Source organism: Lepidothrix coronata, unplaced genomic scaffold, assembly GCF_001604755.1.
Source record: "Lepidothrix coronata isolate B3197 unplaced genomic scaffold, Lepidothrix_coronata-1.0 Scaffold2, whole genome shotgun sequence".
NCBI classification, from domain to species: domain Eukaryota; kingdom Metazoa; phylum Chordata; class Aves; order Passeriformes; family Pipridae; genus Lepidothrix; species Lepidothrix coronata.
This window is the reverse complement of record NW_016690182.1, coordinates 12,944,216-12,952,015: the sequence shown is the minus strand read 5'-3', so window position 1 is coordinate 12,952,015 and position 7,800 is coordinate 12,944,216.

Sequence of the window (7,800 nt, the reverse complement as noted above, 5' to 3'; positions counted from 1 at the left end):
GGGTGGGACTGGATGGTCTTAAAGGTTCCTTCCAAACCAAACCATTGTGGGATTCTGTGAACACATCCCCCCAAAAAAGCAAATATCACAGCAAAATGGGAAAAGAACTGAACTTTATAATCTAAACATTCTCTACAGCAGTTGGGTGGGCAGGACATGGGATACGTGAGGAAGGAGCATGTGGCTGAGCACCGTGCTCCCAAACCCCGAGGAATTGCAAGGGGAAAAGCAGATATTCCAGGTCCAAAGATCACTGCTGGAACAGCCTCCGGCCTCCAGGCGCAGAAATCGGGGGGATTATGTCAGGGACAGGTATTTGCAGGCTTAGCCCCTGCCTGAATGGAAGCTTGCAGCCAGGGAATGGTGACACAGGGCTGGATTCTCCTGGTGTTGCATTAATTAGTTTAATCACGAGGTTAATGCCAGCTAAGCCAGCAGAGAGCACGTCCTGGTTCCGCCGTGATCCGCTGTTCTCCCTCCAGTTCACCCCAACCCGGCTCGGTCTCGGTGCCATCAGAGGGTTTTGGCTGGGATGGGATTGGGGCTCCTGCCCTGCAGCCCAGGGCAGGAGGGCAGTTCCTAGTGGAGCGGAGGGAGTGGTGGCAGGAGAAGGCCCAGGGACAGGATGACCTTACCCCGGTTCATGCTGTGCCCCGGCCGTGCTCCGGCGCTGAACGAAACTCCAGCAGCCACCAGGCACGTGAGGCTCGTCCCTTCCCGCTCCCGGGGGACTCCCCATCCAGCCCCTGGCCAAGGGAGCAGAACAATCCCGGGAAGTGACTGGGGGCAGGGAGGGGGGGCGAGGGGACAGGATGCCCTGCTGGCCACCACCACCGGCATTGTCTCTTTGGATACCTGGGGGATGAAGTCAGAGATTGAGCGGTGGCCAAAGAAACACCAAACCCCCCTGATCGCTCTGGAGCTTGGGGGGACCCAGAGGAGGTTGCCTACTCCCATCTATGGATGCTGGCATCCCTGGGAGGGGGAAGAACCCACTCCCCACTGACCCTGCTGTGGAGCTCTCCTGTCCCCCGGGTGATTTGGGGTCACATGGAGGCTCCCCAAGGACTGTTTCAGGACTTGGCACAGTCCCAGCACCGCTGAGGAATTTCCTAACCCTGGTCTGCAGGCACCAGTCTCCTGGAAAACCCAAAAGGGCCCAACTTCTCCCTTCTTACTTGTAAATGTGGGAAGATCCCACCATACTCCAAGGGCTGGAGTCCCTCTGCTCTGGAGCCAGGCTGGGAGAGCTGGGGGGGGTTCACCTGGAGAAGAGAAGGCTCCAGGGAGACCTGAGAGCCCCTTCCAGTGCCTAAAGGGGCTCCAGGAGAGCTGGAGAAGGACTTGGGACAAGGGCCTGGAGTGACAGGACAAGGGGGAATGGCTTCCAACTGCCAGAGGGCAGGGTTAGATGGGATATTGGGAAGAAATTCTTCCCTGTGAGGGTGGTGAGGCCCTGGCACAGGCTGCCCAGAGAAGCTGTGTCTGCCCCATCCCTGGAAGTGCCCAAGGCCAGGTTGGATGGGGCTTGGAGCAACCTGGGCTAGTGGAAGGTGTCCCTGCCCATGGCAGGGGGTGGGACTGGATGGATTTTAAGGTCCCTTCCCACCCAAACCATTCTACGATTCCACAAAAACACGTGAGGGGGCTTTACGGGAAAGAAAGCAGGTGGCATCCCCAGGGTTACACTGTCTCCCAAAATAGTTACAACCTCTTACATCACTACTGCCAGACTGTCTGAGCAGCTGGGGACTTCCCTTCCCCAGAGGGTTGAGGTTCCTCTTTGAAGCACAGAGTGGCCACAACTTCTTTTAGGGGAGATCTGGTGACTCTTTTTACCCCCTCAGAGGTTGGAAAGAAAGAGCCCTCCAGGATCTCTCCCAGCAACTTCATCGAGGAACATCAAGCCCTGGTGTGGGGGGTGAGGGACTATCAGCTCCCAGGCACAGACAGAAGCCCTGGCACCTGCATGGTGGCCCTGCCTTGAGGGATGCCTCCATACATGCCTTCTTCCTGGGAACACAGAGAAGGGAAAAGCAGGGAGACACAGGCAACACCTGCCCACAGATGGTCCCTACAGTGGTGGCCACCAGGGAGGTTTCTGGTTGCCCACCCAGCAGTCAGTGAGGGAGGTGACTGTCTCCAGCCAGGGCCACTTCTGCTAAAGCTGTCCCCTCCATGTCCCAGCACATCCATCTGGGTCTCCAGGATGCCAGATCTGCTCCAGGCTGGAGCTGCATCCCCCAGCCTGGGGAAGGGGGCTCACTGAGGGTTGGGGGAGGGACAGTGTGGGGCTCAGCGCCTGCTCCGCTGGTAGACACCCAGGTGGGCTCCGGAAAAGCTGGTTTTGTGGGAACAGCTGCAGGCAGGGGGCCCGTGCAGCCGCCTCGGCTCCGGTTCTTACCCACATCCCGTCCCGCGCACGCTGCTCTCGCTGCTGAGAAAACACTCGAACCGCTGGGGACGGCAGTGGGGAGCGCTCAGGGAGCGGGCACAGCCTCGCTGGGGGCCCTGTGCACCACCATAGCCCTGCTCCAGCCTGGCCAGGGCTGGCATTCTTCTCCCTGCACCCCGACAGCCCGGACCAGCAGCTCCCAGCTGATGGCGGGGCCTCCAGAACCCCCTGTGCAGCTCTGGTACCCTCAGCTCCCAGTACCTCCAGAGAGTGGGTTCCCTTCAGGTCCCTCTCACGGCTCTTTGCAGAGCCCCACATCCCATCCAGCCCATCCCAGCTGCTCCTTGGCCCTGCTCCAGCTCCCCCCGCCCGTGCTGCCGTGGGCAGGGGGCCCAGGGGAGGAGTGGCAGTGTCACAGGACGTGAGTGTTCGTGCTGATTGCTTTTGCAGCCCCTCCATGGCACGTGCACAGTGGGGCCACCTCCGACCCACAGAGCCTCCAACCCACCACCCTGCTCAGCCTCAGTACCCCCATGAGCACGGGGGGGTCAGGGGTCCTCCCAGGCTACACAACAGCCCTTGGGCAGCTGTCCCTCCACAGGGCAGTGGATGCCACAGCCCCCACCTCAGTGCCACCCCACCATCCAGGTGTGTCCCCAAGCCCTTCCTGAGATTCCCAGGAAAAAAGATCCAGCCCCTGTCCCAGCAGAAGAGCCGCTGTGCCCAAAGGGATCTGCTTCAGCAGCATGCACAAGCCATAGAATCATGGGATCAGTGAGGTGGGAAAAGCCCTCCGAGATCGGAGTCCAACCATTCCCTGCCAAAGCCACCACTAAACCATGTCCCCAAGAGCCACATCTACATGGGTTTTTTTAACATTTCCAGGGATGGTGGCTCCACCACTGCCCTGGGAAGCCCATCATGGAGATTTAGGTTGAGCTGCTGTTGGCACAGGCTGGGCAGGACAGGGCTGCCATTAGGTCCTCTGTCACCCCACACACTGTGGGGTATCCAGTGCAATCCCACTGTCCCCCCAGCCCCAACCCAATCAGATGCTGACAGTCAGGGGGCAGGAGGTCCCATGAGCTCTGGAGAGGCTCCTGCACTGACGGGATGGGACAGCTCAGCTGCGGGGCGTGGGCAGGACCCACACACCCATCCCAATCCTGAGGGGCTGCGGGAGCCCGGGCTGACACCCCAACCCGCTCCTGGCAACGCCCACAACAAACAGCCTCCAGAGCTTCCCCGGAGCTGTGCTGTGGCTGTGGGGGTGTATCAGCTACAGCAGATTTGGGGCTGGAAAATATTTATTTCTGTAGCTGCTTGGCAACGTTTGCCGCTGCCGTGGGGGGCAAAGGGGTGAGTGGCACTTTGGGACAGTGACAGCCAGAGCACCACCGTGACCCACTGGGGACAGTACTGGGGGTGGTGGGTTAAAAATCCCTTCCCACACAGGCTGGGAAGGAGCTGGTGTTGCCCAGAGGCAGAACGGGACCGTGGGTGGAATAATGAACCCTGGAGTCAGAGCGAGACAGCGAGCAGTGACTCAGAGGGGAAAAACGTCCCCAGTGACACGGGGGTTGCTGCCATCGGCACGGTGGGGACAGTCCTCGTGTCTCCTGTCCCTGTGGCCCCGGTGATGTGGGCTGTGTGACCCCACAGAGCATCACGGGCAGATCCCTGAGCGTCACAGACACTCCAAACATCAGCACCTTGCCACACGCTCTCACCCCCATCTTCTGGCTGCTCCTCGGGGTCTGTTTGGGAGGGAGATCAGCGGTAACATCACACAACACGGGGACAGCGACAGCAGAAAGTGTCCCCATGCCTGCTCTGCCCTGCCCGGGGCTCCGGGCCTGCCCAGAAGCCCCCGCTCCTGTCCTGCCCTCCCTCCCAGGGCTCGGATTAGTGCGGGCTCAGCAGACTCCTGCGGCAGCTCTAAGTCCAGGGGCTGGCAGAGGAGATGACCAACATCCTCCTGCTCAGCACCCGCGGACAGGGATGAGGGAAGAAAGCGAAACTGCCCGTTTCCTGCTCAGACAGTTGCAGCAGAGCCACATGTGACCCTGCTCCAGACGCAGATCGCAGGGAGGGAGGGAGGGCAGTGCTGCCAGCCCTGGGACGAGCAGGCGCCCGCGTTCCTTCTCGGTCATTCCAATGCACACGGGGCAGCTCCTGGGGAGGGGAAACTCCAGGAGAGAAACGAAGGAGAGGAAACCCGGGGGAACCCATCATCCCAGTCAACAGCCAAACCTCTGTCCAAGCTCAGCTTGGCAGAGGGCTGCAAACCCATATCCCAGGAGGCTTGTCCCTGGGGCTGTTCCAGTGGCAGTATCAAGACAAAGTGGTACCAGGGCACATCCATTTGGAAGCAGGACCCTCAGAGCAGCGTCACCCACCCCAGACAGAGGAACAGGCAGTGGCCCATCTCCCTGAGCAGATGGAGTGGGAAAGGGATGGACACCGCCCCCTCGCCCACTCCACACTGTCCAAGAGCCAAGTAGAACGGAGGACCAGGGATTCCCAATCCAATACCCTCCTTCAGGCAGGCACACGCTGCTGAATTTGCTTCCCTGAGGTCTCTCCCTCCATTTTTCCAATGCCAGTCCCACCAGCTGGCAGCCCCAGGACTAGGGCATGGCCCAGGCATCCCTGCTCCCCCCACACACACAGGAAAAGGATGGACAAAGACAAACAGAGGCTTAAAATCCTGTTTATAGAAACACATTCTTTCTGTACAGCCCAAAACATCCTTTTTACAGTATTTACAGCAGCAGCAGCTGGGGCAGAGGCACTCAGGGGGCAGGGATGGGCCAGATTTGGGGGTCCCCATGCAAAGCAAAGGGCCAGCAGTGGCTGCCACCACCTGTGACAGATGCCACTGGGGGAACAGGCTTTCCCAATCTGGAGGGGACACCAAGGTAACACTGATGTCCTTCCCCAAAATCACCCAGGGGGTCTCCAAGGGCTTCATCAGTGGCACAGACCTCCTCAGCCCACTCAAGTCCCAGCCCCCGTGCAGGGCAGAGCCCAGTGCCCACCCCGGGTTCTCCTCTCTCGGCGCTGGCAGGGTCCTGCCACCACTGTCCCATGGTCGGATCCGTCCCCACCGCCTGTCCCTGCGCCTGCCCCTGTCCCCAGCATGGTCCCAGGAGCCATCCCCAGGCCAGCAGTGGGTGCAGAAGCAGAGGGTGCATCAGGCAGGCATCAGGGGGGCTCAGCTGCTGGGGATCCTCCTCTCCAAACCCCGAACCACATCTCACATCTCTGCAGGATGACACAGAGGGGAAAGAAGATGGTGAGAGGATGGCTGGGGGGGCTGCACTGGACCCCCTGGCACCACCAGCAGCAGGGTTAGAGCAGAAATCTGGGGGATGGGAGACAGCTCTGGTCCCCTTCTTGTCTCACTCCCTCCAAGCGTGGCTGGGGCCTGCAGAGCAACACTTCCCACCAGCCACCTCATTTTGGATACTCAGGGAAGGGAACAGATACAGGAACTGTGCCTTACACGGTCCGTGTAGGGGGAAATATCTCATTATTTTTTTAAATCAAGTTCTCTCTGCCTCCAGCCTGTCACGCTGTTCCCCTGTGAGAGGAAGTGTGGCCCCTGCCTCAGTTCCCCCAGCAAGGAAGCTGTTGGGGAGCAGCCAACCTCACCAGATCACAGAGCTGCTGTGGTGCAGCTGCCAGAGCTGCCCAACACAGCATCACCCCCTTCCCCAGCGACACCCCCTGGCCCTCATCAGGACAGAAACACGTGGAGAAGAAGAACACAACCCACAGGCTGGGATTCCCCTTTCTGCCATCGCACAGATCCACTCTCCTCCCTCCAGATGGGATATTTCCACAGGGCTAGGATATACCACAAGGAAAAATCCTCTTTTCCTCCTGCTCACCTTTCTCCCTCAAGCAAAGAGCAGCCTCCAAGCAGGAGCTGGAGGGAGGCTGCAGGCAGAGAGCCACAGGCACCTCTGCATCTTCCCAAAAACATCAACAGCTCTGCAGGTTGTCCTGTTGGGTATCATTGCCAGGACCAACATGGCCTTCATATCCTCAGTCCCTTCCCCAGGTCCCAGCACCTCCAGCTCATCAGCTGGGGGAAGCTGAGGCAGCAGACAGGGAACACACTTAAGCCTTTGTATTTCTGCCCCAGCTGAAAGAGCCTGAAGGGGGAAGTGACATCCATGAGCCCCTCGCCAAAAGAAAAGACCAAACCCGGGCTCCAAGCACCCTGCAGCAGGACCCCCAGGCAGGAGGGGTGCTGGCCAGGGGCAGTGGAGGAGCCCCAGCCCGTGGGAAGTGCAGGGATCAGAGCTGGGCACGTACCCTCCAAGGCTTTATCCAGGTCCGCGATGAACTCCTCCAGCTCCTGCGTGTCACCAAGCTTAGCTAGTGGGGAGAAACATGGTCAGGTCTTCCCATTCCTCCTCTTACTTGGGAGAGGAAAGACCCCCTACCCCTTGTTCCTAACCACAGCTGCTCCAGCTGCAGCTGTTTCCATCCCATTTCCACTCCTGACCGGGAACACACTAATCCAGCTTGATGGCTGTTCCAGGATCCTGCCAGGAACATCCAGGGCTCAGTCCCATCTCCTAATCCTGCAGGACCCCACTGACAACCCCCATACAGGGAAGCCCAATGGTCACCAAGCCAGGCTGAGCACGTGGAAGGAAGCACTGGCAGACCCCTGGGGACAGAGCCAGGCTCACCTTTGGTGGGGTAAGTGTCGGCTGGGGCGTTGAGGTGCTCCTCGCTGGAGTTGAGGCTGCTTCCCGGGGACGTGCTGGCACCTGCACACACAAAGCATCAGTCCCTGGCCCCGGCCACAGGCACCCCATGGGCACATTGCAGGAGCAGGGACCGACCGTGCGCGTGGCACGGGGTGCCAGGTCCTCCCTCCTGCTTAGACAGTCCATCTGCTCTTCCCCTGGTACCAGGAATGCTTGGAAAAAGGCAACTGAGCTTCTTTCTTGGGCCAAAGATCACAAAAGGCTGTCTGGGCACAGTCACGAGGACTCTCAGGATTATTACATGGAATTGGGTCCCTCTGAGCTCCCACTTATCCCAAGCCTCCCACAGTCGTGCAGCAGCCAGCCCGGCAGAAGGAGCCCTGGCAGATGTTGGCAGGTCCTGGGCCAGGATCCAGCGGTCATCCCCGCAGTGTTGCTCATCCAGCCCACTGGGGATGAGTCAGGCAGCATCAGCAGAAAGCTCAGTGGTTTTCCATGGAGGAACCCCAGAGCTCCCACACCAACAGACGTCATCCTCCCCCACGGCTCATCATTCCCCAGCCCCAGACTCGCTCTCCAGCTCATCCATTTCATTCCCCAGCCCCAGACTCACTCTCCAGCTCATCCATTTCATTCCCCAGCCCCAGACTCACTCTCCAGCTCATCCATTTCATT